Source organism: Oncorhynchus keta, unplaced genomic scaffold (genome assembly GCF_023373465.1).
Source record: "Oncorhynchus keta strain PuntledgeMale-10-30-2019 unplaced genomic scaffold, Oket_V2 Un_contig_1927_pilon_pilon, whole genome shotgun sequence".
Lineage (NCBI taxonomy): Eukaryota > Metazoa > Chordata > Actinopteri > Salmoniformes > Salmonidae > Oncorhynchus > Oncorhynchus keta.
The window spans coordinates 50,001-70,491 of record NW_026281379.1 but is presented as its reverse complement, the minus strand read 5'-3'; the positions used below and the strand labels follow the sequence as shown (position 1 = coordinate 70,491).

General features: G+C 38.5%; 1 long non-coding RNA gene across 1 annotated transcript; it reads left to right on the top strand.

Moving 5' to 3' along the window:
* Nucleotides 1–5,916: 5,916 nt before the first annotated feature.
* On the top strand, nucleotides 5,917–17,354 carry LOC127920381 (uncharacterized). The gene is made up of 5 exons (XR_008106113.1): nucleotides 5,917–6,119; nucleotides 7,506–7,544; nucleotides 13,017–13,055; nucleotides 17,077–17,271; nucleotides 17,313–17,354. It is a non-coding gene; the product is annotated as an uncharacterized LOC127920381 (long non-coding RNA).
* Nucleotides 17,355–20,491: the final 3,137 nt, after the last annotated feature.

Here is a 20,491-nt window from a genome sequence, read left to right as displayed (position 1 = left end):
AAGCATTTAACTAGGTTTTACTGTACTGTTGGAGCTAGAAACACAAGCATTTAACTAGGTATTACTGTTGGAGCTAGAAACACAAGCATTTAACTAGGTATTACTGTTGGAGCTAGAAACACAAGCATTTAGCTAGGTATTACTGTTGGAGCTAGAAACACAAGCATTTAGCTAGGTATTACTGTTGGAGCTCGAAACACAAGCATTTAACTAGGTATTACTGTTGGAGCTAGAAACACAAGCATTTAACTAGGTATTACTGTTGGAGCTAGAAACACAAGCATTTAGCTAGGTATTACTGTTGGAGCTAAAAACACAAGCATTTAACTAGGTATTACTGTTGGAGCTAGAAACACAAGCATTTAACTAGGTATTACTGTTGGAGCTAGAAACACAAGCATTTAGCTAGGTATTACTGTTGGAGCTAGAAACACAAGCATTTAGCTAGGTATTACTGTTGGAGCTAGAAACACAAGCATTTAGCTAGGTATTACTGTTGGAGCTGGAAACACAAGCATTTAACTAGGTATTACTGTACTGTTGGAGCTAGAAACACAAGCATTTAACTAGGTATTACTGTTGGAGCTAGAAACACAAGCATTTAACTAGGTATTACTGTTGGAGCTAGAAACACAAGCATTTAGCTAGGTATTACTGTTGGAGCTAGAAACACAAGCATTTAGCTAGGTATTACTGTTGGAGCTAGAAACACAAGCATTTAACTAGGTATTACTGTTGGAGCTAGAAACACAAGCATTTAACTAGGTATTACTGTTGGAGCTGGAAACACAAGCATTTAACTAGGTATTACTGTTGGAGCTGGAAACACAAGCATTTAACTAGGTATTACTGTTGGAGCTAGAAACACAAGCATTTAGCTAGGTATTACTGTTGGAGCTAGAAACACAAGCATTTAACGAGGTATTACTGTTGGAGCTAGAAACACAAGCATTTAACGAGGTATTACCGTTGGAGCTAGAAACACAAGCATTTAGCTAGGTATTACTGTACTGTTGGAGCTAGAAATACAAGCATTTAGCTAGGTATCACTGTACTGTTGGAGCTAGAAACACAAGCATTTAACTAGGTATTACTGTTGGAGCTAGAAACACAAGCATTTAGCTAGGTATTACTGTTGGAGCTAGAAACACAAGCATTTAACTAGGTATTACTGTACTGTTGGAGCTAGAAACACAAGCATTTAGCTAGGTATTACTGTTGGAGCTAGAAACACAAGCATTTAGCTAGGTATTACTGTTGGAGCTAGAAACACAAGCATTTAGCTAGGTATTACTGTTGGAGCTAGAAACACAAGCATTTAACTAGGTATTACTGTTGGAGCTAGAAACACAAGCATTTAGCTAGGTATTACTGTACTGTTGGAGCTAGAAACACAAGCATTTAGCTAGGTATTACTGTACTGTTGGAGCTAGAAACACAAGCATTTAACTAGGTATTACTGTACTGTTGGAGCTAGAAACACAAGCATTTAACTAGGTATTACTGTTGGAGCTAGAAACACAAGCATTTAGCTAGGTATTACTGTTGGAGCTAGAAACACAAGCATTTAACGAGGTATTACTGTTGGAGCTAGAAACACAAGCATTTAACTAGGTATTACTGTTGGAGCTAGAAACACAAGCATTTAGCTAGGTATTACTGTTGGAGCTAGAAACACAAGCATTTAGCAAGGTATTACTGTACTGTTGGAGCTAGAAACACAAGCATTTAGCTAGGTATTGCTGTACTGTTGGAACTAGAAACACAAGCATTTAGCTAGGTATTGCTGTACTGTTGGAACTAGAAACACAAGCATTTAGCTAGGTATTACTGTTGAACTAGAAACACAAGCATTTAGCTAGGTATTGCTGTACTGTTGGAACTAGAAACACAAGCATTTAGCTAGGTATTACTGTACTGTTGGAGCTAGAAACACAAGCATTTAACGAGGTATTACTGTTGGAGCTGGAAACACAAGCATTTAGCTAGGTATTACTGTTGGAGCTAGAAACACAAGCATTTAACTAGGTATTACTGTTGGAGCTAGAAACACAAGCATTTAGCTAGGTATTACTGTTGGAGCTAGAAACACAAGCATTTAACTAGGTATTACTGTTGGAGCTAGAAACACAAGCATTTAACTAGGTATTACTGTTGGAGCTAGAAACACAAGCATTTAACTAGGTATTACTGTTGGAGCTAGAAACACAAGCATTTAACTAGGTATTACTGTTGGAGCTAGAAACACAAGCATTTAACTAGGTATTACTGTTGGAGCTAGAAACACAAGCATTTAACTAGGTATTACTGTTGGAGCTAGAAACACAAGCATTTAGCTAGGTATTACTGTTGGAGCTAGAAACACAAGCATTTAGCTAGGTATTACTGTACTGTTGGAGCAAGAAACACAAGCATTTAGCTAGGTATTGCTGTACTGTTGAACTAGAAACACAAGCATTTAGCTAGGTATTGCTGTACTGTTGGAACTAGAAACACAAGCATTTAGCTAGGTATTACTGTACTGTTGGAACTAGAAACACAAGCATTTAGCTAGGTATTGCTGTACTGTTGGAACTAGAAACACAAGCATTTAGCTAGGTATTACTGTACTGTTGGAGCTAGAAACACAAGCATTTAACGAGGTATTACTGTTGGAGCTGGAAACACAAGCATTTAGCTAGGTATTACTGTTGGAGCTAGAAACACAAGCATTTAACTAGGTATTACTGTTGGAGCTAGAAACACAAGCATTTAACGAGGTATTACTGTTGGAGCTAGAAACACAAGCATTTAACTAGGTATTACTGTTGGAGCTAAACACAAGCATTTAGCTAGGTATTACTGTTGGAGCTAGAAACACAAGCATTTAGCAAGGTATTACTGTACTGTTGGAGCTAGAAACACAAGCATTTAGCTAGGTATTGCTGTACTGTTGGAACTAGAAACACAAGCATTTAGCTAGGTATTGCTGTACTGTTGGAACTAGAAACACAAGCATTTAGCTAGGTATTACTGTTGGAACTAGAAACACAAGCATTTAGCTAGGTATTGCTGTACTGTTGGAACTAGAAACACAAGCATTTAGCTAGGTATTACTGTACTGTTGGAGCTAGAAACACAAGCATTTAACGAGGTATTACTGTTGGAGCTGGAAACACAAGCATTTAGCTAGGTATTACTGTTGGAGCTAGAAACACAAGCATTTAACTAGGTATTACTGTTGAGCTAGAAACACAAGCATTTAGCTAGGTATTACTGTTGGAGCTAGAAACACAAGCATTTAACTAGGTATTACTGTTGGAGCTAGAAACACAAGCATTTAACTAGGTATTACTGTTGGAGCTAGAAACACAAGCATTTAACTAGGTATTACTGTTGGAGCTAGAAACACAAGCATTTAACTAGGTATTACTGTTGGAGCTAGAAACACAAGCATTTAACTAGGTATTACTGTTGGAGCTAGAAACACAAGCATTTAACTAGGTATTACTGTTGGAGCTAGAAACACAAGCATTTAGCTAGGGTATTACTGTTGGAGCTAGAAACACAAGCATTTAGCTAGGTATTACTGTACTGTTGGAGCAAGAAACACAAGCATTTAGCTAGGTATTGCTGTACTGTTGGAACTAGAAACACAAGCATTTAGCTAGGTATTGCTGTACTGTTGGAACTAGAAACACAAGCATTTAGCTAGGTATTACTGTACTGTTGGAACTAGAAACACAAGCATTTAGCTAGGTATTGCTGTACTGTTGGAACTAGAAACACAAGCATTTAGCTAGGTATTACTGTACTGTTGAGCTAGAAACACAAGCATTTAACGAGGTATTACTGTTGGAGCTGGAAACACAAGCATTTAGCTAGGTATTACTGTTGGAGCTAGAAACACAAGCATTTAACTAGTATTACTGTTGGAGCTAGAAACACAAGCATTTAACTAGGTATTACTGTTGGAGCTAGAAACACAAGCATTTAACTAGGTATTACTGTTGGAGCTAGAAACACAAGCATTTAACGAGGTATTACTGTTGGAGCTAGAAACACAAGCATTTAAATAGGTATTACTGTTGGAGCTAGAAACACAAGCCTTTAACTAGGTATTACTGGTGGAGCTAGAAACACAAGCATTTAACTAGGTATTACTGTTGGAGCTAGAAACACAAGCATTTAGCTAGGTATTACTGTTGGAGCTAGAAACACAAGCATTTAACTAGGTATTACTGTTGGAGCTAGAAACACAAGCATTTAGCTAGGTATTACTGTTGGAGCTAGAAACACAAGCATTTAGCTAGGTATTACTGTTGGAGCTAGAAACACAAGCATTTAACTAGGTATTACTGTTGGAGCTAGAAACACAAGCATTTAACTAGGTATTACTGTTGGAGCTAGAAACACAAGCATTTAGCTAGGTATTACTGTTGGAGCTAGAAACACAAGCATTTAACTAGGTATTACTGTTGGAGCTGGAAACACAAGCATTTAACTAGGTTTTACTGTACTGTTGAGCTAGAAACACAAGCATTTAACTAGGTATTACTGTTGGAGCTAGAAACACAAGCATTTAACTAGGTATTACTGTTGGAGCTAGAAACACAAGCATTTAGCTAGGTATTACTGTTGGAGCTAGAAACACAAGCATTTAGCTAGGTATTACTGTTGGAGCTAGAAACACAAGCATTTAACTAGGTATTACTGTTGGAGCTAGAAACACAAGCATTTAACTAGGTATTACTGTTGGAGCTGGAAACACAAGCATTTAGCTAGGTATTACTGTTGGTGCTAGAAACACAAGCATTTAACTAGGTATTACTGTTGGAGCTAGAAACACAAGCATTTAACTAGGTATTACTGTTGGAGCTAGAAACACAAGCATTTAGCTAGGTATTACTGTTGGAGCTAGAAACACAAGCATTTAACTAGGTATTACTGTTGGAGCTAGAAACACAAGCATTTAGCTAGGTATTACTGTTGGAGCTGGAAACACAAGCATTTAACTAGGTTTTACTGTACTTTTGGAGCTAGAAACACAAGCATTTAACTAGGTATTACTGTTGGAGCTAGAAACACAAGCATTTAACTAGGTATTACTGTTGGAGCTAGAAACACAAGCATTTAGCTAGGTATTACTGTTGGAGCTAGAAACACAAGCATTTAGATAGGTATTACTGTTGGAGCTAGAAACACAAGCATTTAACTAGGTATTACTGTTGGAGCTAGAAACACAAGCATTTAACTAGGTATTACTGTTGGAGCTGAAACACAAGCATTTAACTAGGTATTACTGTTGGAGCTGGAAACACAAGCATTTAACTAGGTATTACTGTTGGAGCTAGAAACACAAGCATTTAGCTAGGTATTACTGTTGGAGCTAGAAACACAAGCATTTAACGCAGGTATTACCGTTGGAGCTAGAAACACAAGCATTTAGCTAGGTATTACTGTACTGTTGGAGCTAAAATACAAGCATTTAGCTAGGTATCACTGTACTGTTGGAGCTAGAAACACAAGCATTTAACTAGGTATTACTGTTGGAGCTAGAAACACAAGCATTTAGCTAGGTATTACTGTTGGAGCTAGAAACACAAGCATTTAGCTAGGTATTACTGTTGGAGCTAGAAACACAAGCATTTAACTAGGTATTACTGTTGGAGCTAGAAACACAAGCATTTAGCTAGGTATTACTGTTGGAGCTAGAAACACAAGCATTTAGCTAGGTATTACTGTTGGAGCTAGAAACACAGGCATTTAGCTAGGTATTACTGTTGGAGCTCGAAACACAAGCATTTAGCTAGGTATTACTGTACTGTTGGAGCTAGAAACACAAGCATTTAGCTAGGTATTACTGTACTGTTGGAGCTAGAAACACAAGCATTTAACTAGGTATTACTGTACTGTTGGAGCTAGAAACACAAGCATTTAACTAGGTATTACTGTTGGAGCTAGAAACACAAGCATTTAGCTAGGTATTACTGTTGGAGCTAGAAACACAAGCATTTAGCTAGGTATTACTGTTGGAGCTAGAAACACAAGCATTTAGCTAGGTATTACTGTTGGAGCTAGAAACACAAGCATTTAGCTAGGTATTACTGTTGGAGCTAGAAACACAAGCATTTAGCTAGGTATTACTGTACTGTTGGAGCTAGAAACACAAGCATTTAGCTTGGTATTACTGTTGGAGCTAGAAACACAAGCATTTAGCTAGGTATTGCTGTACTGTTGGAACTAGAAACACAAGCATTTAGCTAGGTATTACTGTTGGAACTAGAAACACAAGCATTTAGCTAGGTATTGCTGTACTGTTGGAACTAGAAACACAAGCATTTAGCTAGGTATTACTGTACTGTTGGAGCTAGAAACACAAGCATTTAACGAGGTATTACTGTTGGAGCTGGAAACACAAGCATTTAGCTAGGTATTACTGTTGGAGCTAGAAACACAAGCATTTAACTAGGTATTACTGTTGGAGCTAGAAACACAAGCATTTAACTAGGTATTACTGTTGGAGCTAGAAACACAAGCATTTAGCTAGGTATTACTGTTGGAGCTAGAAACACAAGCATGTAACTAGGTATTACTGTTGGAGCTAGAAACACAAGCATTTAACTAGGTATTACTGTTGGAGCTAGAAACACAAGCATTTAACTAGGTATTACTGTTGGAGCTAGAAACACAAGCATTTAACTAGGTATTACTGTTGGAGCTAGAAACACAAGCATTTAACTAGGTATTACTGTTGGAGCTAGAAACACAAGCATTTAGCTAGGTATTACTGTTGGAGCTAGAAACACAAGCATTTAGCTAGGTATTACTGTACTGTTGGAGCAAGAAACACAAGCATTTAGCTAGGTATTGCTGTACTGTTGGAACTAGAAACACAAGCATTTAGCTAGGTATTGCTGTACTGTTGGAACTAGAAACACAAGCATTTAGCTAGGTATTACTGTACTGTTGGAACTAGAAACACAAGCATTTAGCTAGGTATTGCTGTACTGTTGCAACTAGAAACACAAGCATTTAGCTAGGTATTACTGTACTATTGGAGCTAGAAACACAAGCATTTAACGAGGTATTACTGTTGGAGCTGGAAACACAAGCATTTAGCTAGGTATTACTGTTGGAGCTAGAAACACAAGCCTTTAACTAGGTATTACTGTTGGAGCTAGAAACACAAGCATTTAGCTAGGTATTACTGTTGGATCTAGAAACACAAGCATTTAAGTAGGTATTACTGTACTGTTGGAGCTAGAAACACAAGCATTTAGCTAGGTATTACTGTTGGAGCTAGAAACACAAGCATTTAGCTAGGTATTACTGTTGGAGCTCGAAACACAAGCATTTAGCTAGGTATTACTGTACTGTTGGAGCTAGAAACACAAGCATTTAGCTAGGGTATTACTGTTGAGCTAGAAACACAAGCATTTAACAAGGTATTACTGTTGGAGCTAGAAACACAAGCATTTAGCTAGGTATTACTGTTGGAGCTAGAAACACAAGCATTTAGCTAGGTATTACTGTTGGAGCTAGAAACACAAGCATTTAGCTAGGTATTACTGTTGGAGCTAGAAACACAAGTATTTAGCTAGGTATTGCTGTACTGTTGGAGACTAGAAACACAAGCATTTAGCTCGGTATTGCTGTACTGTTGGAGCTAGAAACACAAGCATTTAGCTAGGTATTGCTGTACTGTTGGAGCTAGAAACACAAGCATTTAGCTAGGTATTACTGTTGGAGCTAGAAACACAAGCATTTAGCTAGGTATTACTGTTGGAGCTAGAAACACAAGCATTTAACTAGGTATTACTGTTGGAGCTAGAAACACAAGCATTTAGCTAGGTATTACTGTTGGAGCTAGAAACACAAGCATTTAACTAGGTATTACTGTTGAGCTAGAAACACAAGCATTTAGCTAGGTATTACTGTTGGAGCTAGAAACACAAGCATTTAGCTTGGTATTACTGTTGACTAGAAACACAAGCATTTAACGAGGTATTACTGTTGGAGCTAGAAACACAAGCATTTAGCTAGGTATTACTGTTGGAACTAGAAACACAAGCATTTAGCTAGGTATTACTGTTGGAGCTAGAAACACAAGCATTTAGCTTGGTATTACTGTTGGAGCTAGAAACACAAGCATTTAACGAGGTATTACTGTTGGAGCTAGAAACACAAGCATTTAACTAGGTATTACTGTACTGTTGGAGCTAGAAACACAAGCATTTAACTAGGTATTACTGTACTGTTGGACTAGAAACACAAGCATTTAGCTAGGCATTACTGTTGGAGCTAGAAACACAAGCATTTAACTAGGTATTACTGTACTGTTGGAGCTAGAAACACAAGCATTTAGCTAGGTATTACTGTACTGTTGGAGCTAGAAACACAAGCATTTAGCTAGGTATTACTGTTGGAGCTAGAAACACAAGCATTTAACTAGGTATTACTGTACTGTTGGAGCTAGAAACACAAGCATTTAGCTAGGTATTACTGTTGGAGCTAGAAACACAAGCATTTAACTAGGTATTACTGTTGGAGCTAGAAACACAAGCATTTAGCTAGGTATTACTGTTGGAGCTAGAAACACAAGCATTTAGCTAGGTATTACTGTACTGTTGGAGCTAGAAACACAAGCATTTAGCTAGGTATTACTGTTGGAGCTAGAAACACAAGCATTTAGCTAGGTATTACTGTTGGAGCTAGAAACACAAGCATTTAGCTAGGTATTACTGTACTGTTGGAGCTAGAAACACAAGCATTTAGCTAGGTATTACTGTTGGAGCTAGAAACACAAGCATTTAACTAGGTATTACTGTTGGAGCTAGAAACACAAGCATTTAGCTAGGTATTACTGTTGGAGCTAGAAACACAAGCATTTAGCTAGGTATTACTGTTGGAGCTAGAAACACAAGCATTTGCTAGGTATTACTGTTGGAGCTAGAAACAAAAGTATTTAGCTAGGTATTGCTGTACTGTTGGAGCTAGAAACACAAGCATTTAGCTCGGTATTGCTGTACTGTTGAGCTAGAAACACAAGCATTTAGCTAGGTATTTCTGTACTGTTGGAGCTAGAAACACAAGCATTTAACGAGGTATTACTGTTGGAGCTTGAAACACAAGCATTTAACGAGGTATTACTGTTGGAGCTAGAAACACAAGCATTTAACTAGGTATTACTGTTGGAGCTAGAAACACAAGCATTTAACTAGGTATTACTGTTGGAGCTAGAAACACAAGCATTTAACTAGGTATTACTGTTGGAGCTAGAAACACAAGCATTTAGCTAGGTATTACTGTTGGAGCTAGAAACACAAGCATTTAACTAGGTTTTACTGTTGGAGCTAGAAACACAAGCATTTAACTAGGTATTACTGTTGGAGCTAGAAACACAAGCATTTAGCTAGGTATTACTGTACTGTTGGAGCTAGAAATACAAGCATTTAGCTAGGTATCACTGTACTGTTGGAACTAGAAACACAAGCATTTAGCTAGGTATTACTGTTGGAGCTGGAAACACAAGCATTTAACTAGGTATTACTGTTGGAGCTAGAAACACAAGCATTTAACTAGGTATTACTGTTGGAGCTAGAAACACAAGCATTTAGCTAGGTATTACTGTTGGAGCTAAAAACACAAGCATTTAACGGTATTACCGTTGGAGCTACAAACACAGGCATTTAGCTAGGTATTACTGTTGGAGCTAGAAACACAAGCATTTAGCTAGGTATTACTGTTGGAGCTAGAAACACAAGCATTTAACTAGGTATTACTGTTGGAGCTAGAAACACAAGCATTTAGCTAGGTATTACTGTTGGAGCTAGAAACACAAGCATTTAACTAGGTATTACTGTTGGAGCTAGAAACACAAGCATTTAGCTAGGTATTACTGTTGGAGCTAGAAACACAAGCATTTAGCTTGGTATTACTGTTGGAGCTAGAAACACAAGCATTTTTACCGAGGTATTACTGTTGGAGCTAGAAACACAAGCATTTAGCTAGGTATTACTGTTGGAGCTAGAAACACAAGTATTTAGCTAGGTATTGCTGTACTGTTGGAGCTAGAAACACAAGCATTTAGCTCGGTATTGCTGTACTGTTGGAGCTAGAAACACAAGCATTTAGCTAGGTATTGCTGTACTGTTGGAGCTAGAAACACAAGCATTTAACGAGGTATTACTGTTGGAGCTTGAAACACAAGCATTTAACAAGGTATTACTGTTGGAGCTAGAAACACAAGCATTTAACTAGGTATTACTGTTGGAGCTAGAAACACAAGCATTTAACTAGGTATTACTGTTGGAGCTAGAAACACAAGCATTTAACTAGGTATTACTGTTGGAGCTAGAAACACAAGCATTTAGCTAGGTATTACTGTTGGAGCTAGAAACACAAGCATTTAACTAGGTTTTACTGTTGGAGCTAGAAACACAAGCATTTAACTAGGTATTACTGTTGGAGCTAGAAACACAAGCATTTAGCTAGGTATTACTGTACTGTTGGAGCTAGAAATACAAGCATTTAGCTAGGTATCACTGTACTGTTGGAACTAGAAACACAAGCATTTAGCTAGGTATTACTGTTGGAGCTGGAAACACAAGCATTTAACTAGGTATTACTGTTGGAGCTAGAAACACAAGCATTTAACTAGGTATTACTGTTGGAGCTAGAAACACAAGCATTTAGCTAGGTATTACTGTTGGAGCTAAAAACACAAGCATTTAACGAGGTATTACCGTTGGAGCTAGAAACACAGGCATTTAGCTAGGTATTACTGTTGGAGCTAGAAACACAAGCATTTAGCTAGGTATTACTGTTGGAGCTAGAAACACAAGCATTTAACTAGGTATTACTGTTGGAGCTAGAAACACAAGCATTTAGCTAGGTATTACTGTTGGAGCTAGAAACACAAGCATTTAACTAGGTATTACTGTTGGAGCTAGAAACACAAGCATTTAGCTAGGTATTACTGTTGGAGCTAGAAACACAAGCATTTAGCTTGGTATTACTGTTGGAGCTAGAAACACAAGCATTTTTACCGAGTATTACTGTTGGAGCTAGAAACACAAGCATTTAGCTAGGTATTACTGTTGGAGCTAGAAACACACGCATTTAGCTAGGTATTACTGTTGGAGCTAGAAACACAAGCATTTAACTAGGTATTACTGTTGGAGCTAGAAACACAAGGATTTAGCTAGGTATTACTGTTGGAGCTAGAAACACAAGCATTTAACTAGGTATTACTGTTGGAGCTAGAAACACAAGCATTTAGCTAGGTATTACTGTTGGAGCTAGAAACACAAGCATTTAGCTTGGTATTACTGTTGGAGCTAGAAACACAAGCATTTAACGAGGTATTACTGTTGGAGCTAGAAACACAAGCATTTAACTAGGTATTACTGTTGGAGCTAGAAACACAAGCATTTAGCTAGGTATTACTGTTGGAGCTAGAAACACAAGCATTTAGCTTGGTATTACTGTTGGAGCTAGAAACACAAGCATTTTTACCGAGGTATTACTGTTGGAGCTAGAAACACAAGCATTTAGCTAGGTATTACTGTTGGAGCTAGAAACACAAGTATTTAGCTAGGTATTGCTGTACTGTTGGAGCTAGAAACACAAGCATTTAGCTCGGTATTGCTGTACTGTTGGAGCTAGAAACACAAGCATTTAGCTAGGTATTGCTGTACTGTTGGAGCTAGAAACACAAGCATTTAACGAGGTATTACTGTTGGAGCTTGAAACACAAGCATTTAACAAGGTATTACTGTTGGAGCTAGAAACACAAGCATTTAACTAGGTATTACTGTTGGAGCTAGAAACACAAGCATTTAACTAGGTATTACTGTTGGAGCTAGAAACACAAGCATTTAACTAGGTATTACTGTTGGAGCTAGAAACACAAGCATTTAGCTAGGTATTACTGTTGGAGCTAGAAACACAAGCATTTAACTAGGTTTTACTGTTGAAGCTAGAAACACAAGCATTTAACTAGGTATTACTGTTGGAGCTAGAAACACAAGCATTTAGCTAGGTATTACTGTACTGTTGGAGCTAGAAATACAAGCATTTAGCTAGGTATCACTGTACTGTTGGAACTAGAAACACAAGCATTTAACTAGGTATTACTGTTGGAGCTAGAAACACAAGCATTTAACTAGGTATTACTGTTGGAGCTAGAAACACAAGCATTTAGCTAGGTATTACTGTTGGAGCTAAAAACACAAGCATTTAACGAGGTATTACCGTTGGAGCTAGAAACACAGGCATTTAGCTAGGTATTACTGTTGGAGCTAGAAACACAAGCATTTAGCTAGGTATTACTGTTGGAGCTAGAAACACAAGCATTTAACTAGGTATTACTGTTGGAGCTAGAAACACAAGCATTTAGCTAGGTATTACTGTTGGAGCTAGAAACACAAGCATTTAACTAGGTATTACTGTTGGAGCTAGAAACACAAGCATTTAGCTAGGTATTACTGTTGGAGCTAGAAACACAAGCATTTAGCTTGGTATTACTGTTGGAGCTAGAAACACAAGCATTTTTACCGAGGTATTACTGTTGGAGCTAGAAACACAAGCATTTAGCTAGGTATTACTGTTGAGCTAGAAACACACGCATTTAGCTAGGTATTACTGTTGGAGCTAGAAACACAAGCATTTAACTAGGTATTACTGTTGGAGCTAGAAACACAAGGATTTAGCTAGGTATTACTGTTGGAGCTAGAAACACAAGCATTTAACTAGGTATTACTGTTGGAGCTAGAAACACAAGCATTTAGCTAGGTATTACTGTTGGAGCTAGAAACACAAGCATTTAGCTTGGTATTACTGTTGGAGCTAGAAACACAAGCATTTAACGAGGTATTACTGTTGGAGCTAGAAACACAAGCATTTAACTAGGTATTACTGTTGGAGCTAGAAACACAAGCATTTATCTAGGTATTACTGTACTGTTGGAGCTCGAAACACAAGCATTTAGCTAGGTATTGCTGTTGGAGCTAGAAACACAAGCATTTAACTAGGTATTGCTGTTGGAGCTAGAAACACAAGCATTTAGCTAGGTATTACTGTTGGAGCTGGAAACACAAGCATTTAACTAGGTATTACTGTACTGTTGGAGCTAGAAACACAGGCATTTAACTAGGTATTACTGTACTGTTGGAGCTAGAAACACAGGCATTTAGCTAGGTATTGCTGTTGGAGCTAGAAACACAGGCATTTAGCTAGGTATTGCTGTTGGAGCTAGAAACACAAGCATTTAACTAGGTATTACTGTACTGTTGGAGCTAGAAACACAGGCATTTAGCTAGGTATTACTGTTGGAGCTAGAAACACAAGCATTTAACTAGGTATTACTGTACTGTTGGAGCTAGAAACACAAGCATTTAGCTAGGTATTACTGTTGGAGCTAGAAACACAAGCATTTAACTAGGTATTACTGTTGGAGCTAGAAACACAAGCATTTAGCTAGGTATTACTGTTGGAGCTAGAAACACAAGCATTTAACTAGGTATTACTGTACTTTTGGAGCTAGAAACACAAGCATTTAGCTAGGTATTACTGTACTGTTGGAGCTAGAAACACAAGCATTTAGCTAGGTATTACTGTTGGAGCTCGAAACACAAGCATTAAGCTAGGTATTACTGTTGGAGCTAGAAACACAAGCATTTAGCTAGGTATTACTGTTGGAGCTAGAAACACAAGCAATTAGCTAGGTATTACTGTTGGAGCTAGAAACACAAGCATTTAGCTAGGTATTACTGTTGGAGCTAGAAACACAAGCATTTAGCTAGGTATTACTGTACTGTTGGAGCTCGAAACACAAGCATTTAGCTAGGTATTGCTGTACTGTTGGAACTAGAAACACAACCATTTAGCTAGGTATTGCTGTACTGTTGGAGCTAGAAACACAAGTATTTAACGAGGTATTACTGTTGGAGCTTGAAACACAAGCATTTAACGAGGTATTACTGTTGGAGCTAGAAACACAAGCATTTAACTAGGTATTACTGTTGGAGCTAGAAACACAAGCATTTAACTAGGTATTACTGTTGGAGCTAGAAACACAAGCATTTAACTAGGTATTACTGTTGGAGCTAGAAACACAAGCATTTAACTAGGTATTACTGTTGGAGCTAGAAACACAAGCATTTAACTAGGTATTACTGTTGGAGCTTGAAACACAAGCATTTAACTAGGTATTACTGTTGGAGCTTGAAACACAAGCATTTAGCTAGGTATTACTGTTGGAGCTAGAAACACAAGCATTTAACTAGGTATTACTGTTGGAGCTAGAAACACAAGCATTTAACTAGGTATTACTGTTGGAGCTAGAAACACAAGCATTTAGCTAGGTATTACTGTTGGAGCTAAAAACACAAGCATTTAACGAGGTATTACCGTTGGAGCTAGAAACACAGGCATTTAGCTAGGTATTACTGTTGGAGCTAGAAACACAAGCATTTAGCTAGGTATTACTGTTGGAGCTAGAAACACAAGCATTTAACTAGGTATTACTGTTGGAGCTAGAAACACAAGCATTTAGCTAGGTATTACTGTTGGAGCTAGAAACACAAGCATTTAACTAGGTATTACTGTTGGAGCTAGAAACACAAGCATTTAGCTAGGTATTACTGTTGGAGCTAGAAACACAAGCATTTAGCTTGGTATTACTGTTGGAGCTAGAAACACAAGCATTTTTACCGAGGTATTACTGTTGGAGCTAGAAACACAAGCATTTAGCTAGGTATTACTGTTGGAGCTAGAAACACACGCATTTAGCTAGGTATTACTGTTGGAGCTAGAAACACAAGCATTTAACTAGGTATTACTGTTGGAGCTAGAAACACAAGGATTTAGCTAGGTATTACTGTTGGAGCTAGAAACACAAGCATTTAACTAGGTATTACTGTTGGAGCTAGAAACACAAGCATTTAGCTAGGTATTACTGTTGGAGCTAGAAACACAAGCATTTAGCTTGGTATTACTGTTGGAGCTAGAAACACAAGCATTTAACGAGGTATTACTGTTGGAGCTAGAAACACAAGCATTTAACTAGGTATTACTGTTGGAGCTAGAAACACAAGCATTTAGCTTGGTATTACTGTTGGAGCTAGAAACACAAGCATTTAACGAGGTATTACTGTTGGAGCTAGAAACACAAGCATTTAACTAGGTATTACTGTTGGAGCTAGAAACACAAGCATTTAGCTAGGTATTACTGTTGGAGCTAGAAACACAAGCATTTAACTAGGTATTACTGTACTGTTGGAGCTAGAAACACAAGCATTTAACTAGGTATTACTGTACTGTTGGAGCAAGAAACACAAGCATTTAGCTAGGTATTACTGTTGGAGCTAGAAACACAAGCATTTAACTAGGTATTACTGTACTGTTGGAGCTAGAAACACAAGCATTTAGCTAGGTATTACTGTACTGTTGGAGCAGGAAACACAAGCATTTAGCTAGGTATTACTGTTGGAGCTAGAAACACAAGCATTTAACTAGGTATTACTGTACTGTTGGAGCAGGAAACACAAGCATTTAGCTAGGTATTACTGTTGGAGCTAGAAACACAAGCCTTTAACTAGGTATTACTGTTGGAGCTAGAAACACAAGCATTTAGCTAGGTATTACTGTTGGAGCTAGAAACACAAGCATTTAACTAGGTATTACTGTACTGTTGGAGCTAGAAACACAAGCATTTAGCTAGGTATTACTGTTGGAGCTAGAAACACAAGCATTTAGCTAGGTATTACTGTTGGAGCTCGAAACACAAGCATTTAGCTAGGTATTACTGTTGGAGCTAGAAACACAAGCATTTAGCTAGGTATTACTGTTGGAGCTAGAAACACAAGCAATTAGCTAGGTATTACTGTTGGAGCTAGAAACACAAGCATTTAGCTAGGTATTACTGTTGGAGCTAGAAACACAAGCATTTAGCTAGGTATTACTGTACTGTTGGAGCTCGAAACACAAGCATTTAGCTAGGTATTGCTGTACTGTTGGAACTAGAAACACAACCATTTAGCTAGGTATTGCTGTACTGTTGGAGCTAGAAACACAAGTATTTAACGAGGTATTACTGTTGGAGCTTGAAACACAAGCATTTAACGAGGTATTACTGTTGGAGCTAGAAACACAAGCATTTAACTAGGTATTACTGTTGGAGCTAGAAACACAAGCATTTAACTAGGTATTACTGTTGGAGCTAGAAACACAAGCATTTAACTAGGTATTACTGTTGGAGCTAGAAACACAAGCATTTAACTAGGTATTACTGTTGGAGCTAGAAACACAAGCATTTAACTAGGTATTACTGTTGGAGCTTGAAACACAAGCATTTAACTAGGTATTACTGTTGGAGCTTGAAACACAAGCATTTAACTAGGTATTACTGTTGGAGCTAGAAACACAAGCATTTAACTAGGTATTACTGTTGGAGCTAGAAACACAAGCATTTAACTAGGTATTACTGTTGGAGCTAGAAAACACAAGCATTTAACTAGGTATTACTGTTGGAGCTAGAAACACAAGCATTTAACTAGGTATTACTGTTGGAGCTAGAAACACAAGCATTTAACTAGGTATTACTGTTGGAGCTAGAAACACAAGCATTTAACTAGGTATTACTGTTGGAGCTAGAAACACAAGCATTTAACTAGGTATTACTGTTGGAGCTAGAAACACAAGCATTTAACTAGGTATTACTGTTGGAGCTAGAAACACAAGCATTTAACTAGGTATTACTGTTGGAACTAGAAACACAAGCATTTAACTAGGTATTACTGTTGGAGCTAGAAACACAAGCATTTAGCTAGGTATTACTGTTGGAGCTGGAAACACAAGCATTTAACTTGGTATTACTGTTGGAGCTAGAAACACAAGCATTTAACTAGGTATTACTGTTGGAGCTAGAAACACAAGCATTTAGCTAGGTATTACTGTTGGAACTAGAAACACAAGCATTTAGCTATTTACTGTTGGAGCTAGAAACACAAGTATTACTGTTGGAGCTAGAAACACAAGCATTTAACTAGGTTTAGCTTACTGTTGGAGCTAGAAACACAAGCATTTAACTAGGTATTACTGTTGGAGCTAGAAACACAAGCATTTAGCTAGGTATTACTGTTGGAGCTAGAAACACAAGCATTTAGCTAGGTATTACTGTTGGAGCTAGAAACACAAGCATTTAGCTAGGTATTACTGTTGGAGCTAGAAACACAAGCATTTAGCTAGGTATTACTGTTGGAGCTAGAAACACAAGCATTTAGCTAGGTATATTACTGTTGGAGCTAGAAACACAAGCATTTAGCTAGGTATTACTGTTGGAACTAGAAACACAAGCATTTAGCTAGGTATTACTGTACTGTTGGAGCTAGAAACACAAGCATTTAACTAAAACACAAGCATTTAGCTTATTACTGTTGGAGCTAGAAACACAAGCATTTAACTAGGTATTACTGTTGGAGCTAGAAACACAAGCATTTAGCTAGGTATTACTGTTGGAGCTAGAAACACAAGCATTTAGCTAGGTATTACTGTACTGTTGGAACTAGAAACACAAGCATTTAACTAGGTATTACTGTTGGAGCTAGAAACACAAGCATTTAACTTGGTATTACTGTTGGAGCTAGAAACACAAGCATTTAACTTGGTATTACTGTTGGAGCTAGAAACACAAGCATTTAACTAGGTATTACTGTTGGAGCTAGAAACACAAGCATTTATCTAGGTATTACTGTACTGTTGGAGCTCGAAACACAAGCATTTAGCTAGGTATTGCTGTTGGAGCTAGAAACACAAGCATTTAACTAGGTATTGCTGTTGGAGCTAGAAACACAAGCATTTAACTAGGTATTACTGTTGGAGCTAGAAACACAAGCATTTAACTTTAGCTAGTATTACTGTTGGAGCTAGAAACACAAGCATTTAGCTAGGTATTACTGTTGGAGCTAGAAACACAAGCATTTAACTAGGTATTACTGTTGGAGCTAGAAACACAAGCATTTAGCTAGGTATTACTGTTGGAGCTAGAAACACAAGCATTTAACTAGGTATTACTGTTGGAGCTAGAAACACAAGCATTTAACTAGGTATTACTGTTGGAGCTAGAAACACAAGCATTTAGCTAGGTATTACTGTTGGACTAGAAACACAAGCATTTAGCTAGGTATTACTGTTGGAGCTAGAAACACAAGCATTTAGCTAGGTATTACTGTTGGAGCTACTTTAACTTGTTGGTTGGAGCTAGAAACACAAGCATTTAGCTGTTGGAGCTAGGTTTTACTGTTGTTGAGCTAGAAACACAAGCATTTGACTAGGTATTACTGTTGGAGCTAGAAACACAAGCATTTAGCTAGGTATTACTGTTGGAGCTAGAAACACAAGCATTTAACTAGGTATTACTGTTGAGCTAGAAACACAAGCATTTAGCTAGGTATTACTGCTGGAGCTAGAAACACAAGCATTTAGCTAGGTATTACTGTTGGAGCTACACAAGCATTTAGCTAGGTATTACTGTTGGAGCTAGAAACACAAGCATTTAACTAGGTATTACTGTTGGAGCTAGAAACACAAGCATTTAACTAGGTATTACTGTTGGAGCTAGAAACACAAGCATTTAACTTGGTATTACTGTACTGTTGGAGCTAGAAACACAAGCATTTAGCTAGGTATTACTGTTGGAGCTAGAAACACAAGCATTTAACTAGGTATTACTGTTGGAGCTAGAAACACAAGCATTTAACTTGGTATTACTGTTGGAGCTAGAAACACAAGCATTTAGCTAGGTATTACTGTTGGAGCTAGAAACACAAGCCTTTTGATACATCTGCAGATCTGTGTACGTGACCAATAAACATTGATTTGATTAGACTTTTATATGAGTTCCTTCGTTTATTAGATGGGTAATTTTGGATTTGCTAGATTTGAGAGGGAAGGAAGACACTTTTAAATTAAATATGTGGGGACTGGGGACAACATCAGAACAGCTTTAAAACCCATCTGTCTGATGAGAGAGAGACAGCTGTCGAACACACACACACACACACACACACACACACACACACACACACACACACACACACACACACACACACACACACACACACACACACACACACACACACACACACACACACACACACACACACACACACACACACACACACACACACACACGATACAGACCCCATATTTTATCTTTCCACGAGTCAGGTAAAAAGGTCAAGTGCATGTCGTCGTCGCTGGATGCATAACTACATGAAAATAAGACATCTTGAGACCACAGCTAATGTCAGCTGAGCTGCCAGCGTCTGACTCTACCAGCGCTGGCCACACACAGAAGCAGCCGTCATGCATTACAGCTACATTTCCCATTAAATGTCAGGCTCTGCACCAAATAAAAAAAAAAAAAACTGAGAAGCCGTTTTACAGCGACGCTGTCACATTCTACTACTGGCCGCTGCATCAGTGAACATCAATTAGACCTCGAGTCTTGCCTTGCCCAACGGCCGACCGTTATCATGTAGAATTTTAGTCCAGCAGTGAAATGTAAACGAAGTCCGAGCCAGGACTGGATGACGTCATGTCTGTGAGAGTGTGTGTGTGTGTGTGTGTGGGGTGGGGGGACAACAACAACGTTTTATGCACAGCAGTAGCCATGATAACAGACACTAGTCTCGCTGCCTCTGGTTGCAGAGTTGAGTAGGCTGTTTTCGTGAGGGCGTGTGGACCGTTGGCGCCTGGAATCCTCACATGGAATATAACAGCACGCCTGATTTCAGATCTCACAGGCAGGCATTCTCTCTCTCTCTCTCTCTCTCTCTCTCTCTCTCTCTCTCTCTCTCTCTCTCTCTCTCTCTCTTTTCTCTCTTTCTCTCTCTCTCTCTCTCTCTCTCTCTCTCTCTCTCTCTCTCTCTCTCTCTCTCTCTCTCTCTCCCTCTCTCTCTCTCCCTCTCTCAAAATGCCTCTTCACTCTCTCTCTCTCTCTCTCTCTCTCTCTCTCTCTCCTCTCTCTCCCTCCCTCCCCCTCTCTCTCTCTCTCTCTCTCTCTCTCTCTCTCTCTCTCTCTCTCTCTCTCTCGCTCTCTCTCTCTCTCTGCCCAAAAAGCCTCTTCCCTCCCTATATCCACACAATGGTGTATACAGTGCAGGGAGAGAGACACACTACAATAGAGGAGACATCATACTGTGCTCATGAAGGGCTAAGCTATTGAGCAGCAATGATGTGAGACTGGGTAACAGTTTGTCCTGTCAGAATAGGTGGGATTGTGAGGGGGGGGGGTGCAAGTCAAGTGAAGGGAAGTCTCCTTGTATGAGGGAGGGGGCAGTTTGTAGAAATAGATCTACTGTTTTTGTAGTAGAAGTTCACCCCTGGACAGGAAGCAGCTAGTTTATCACAGGGCCTTACCCCAAATCTATATCCTTAATTCTGAGCACCAAGCAGTGATGCATTGGGCCCTATTTTACAGCATTTAGTATGACTCATCCAGGGA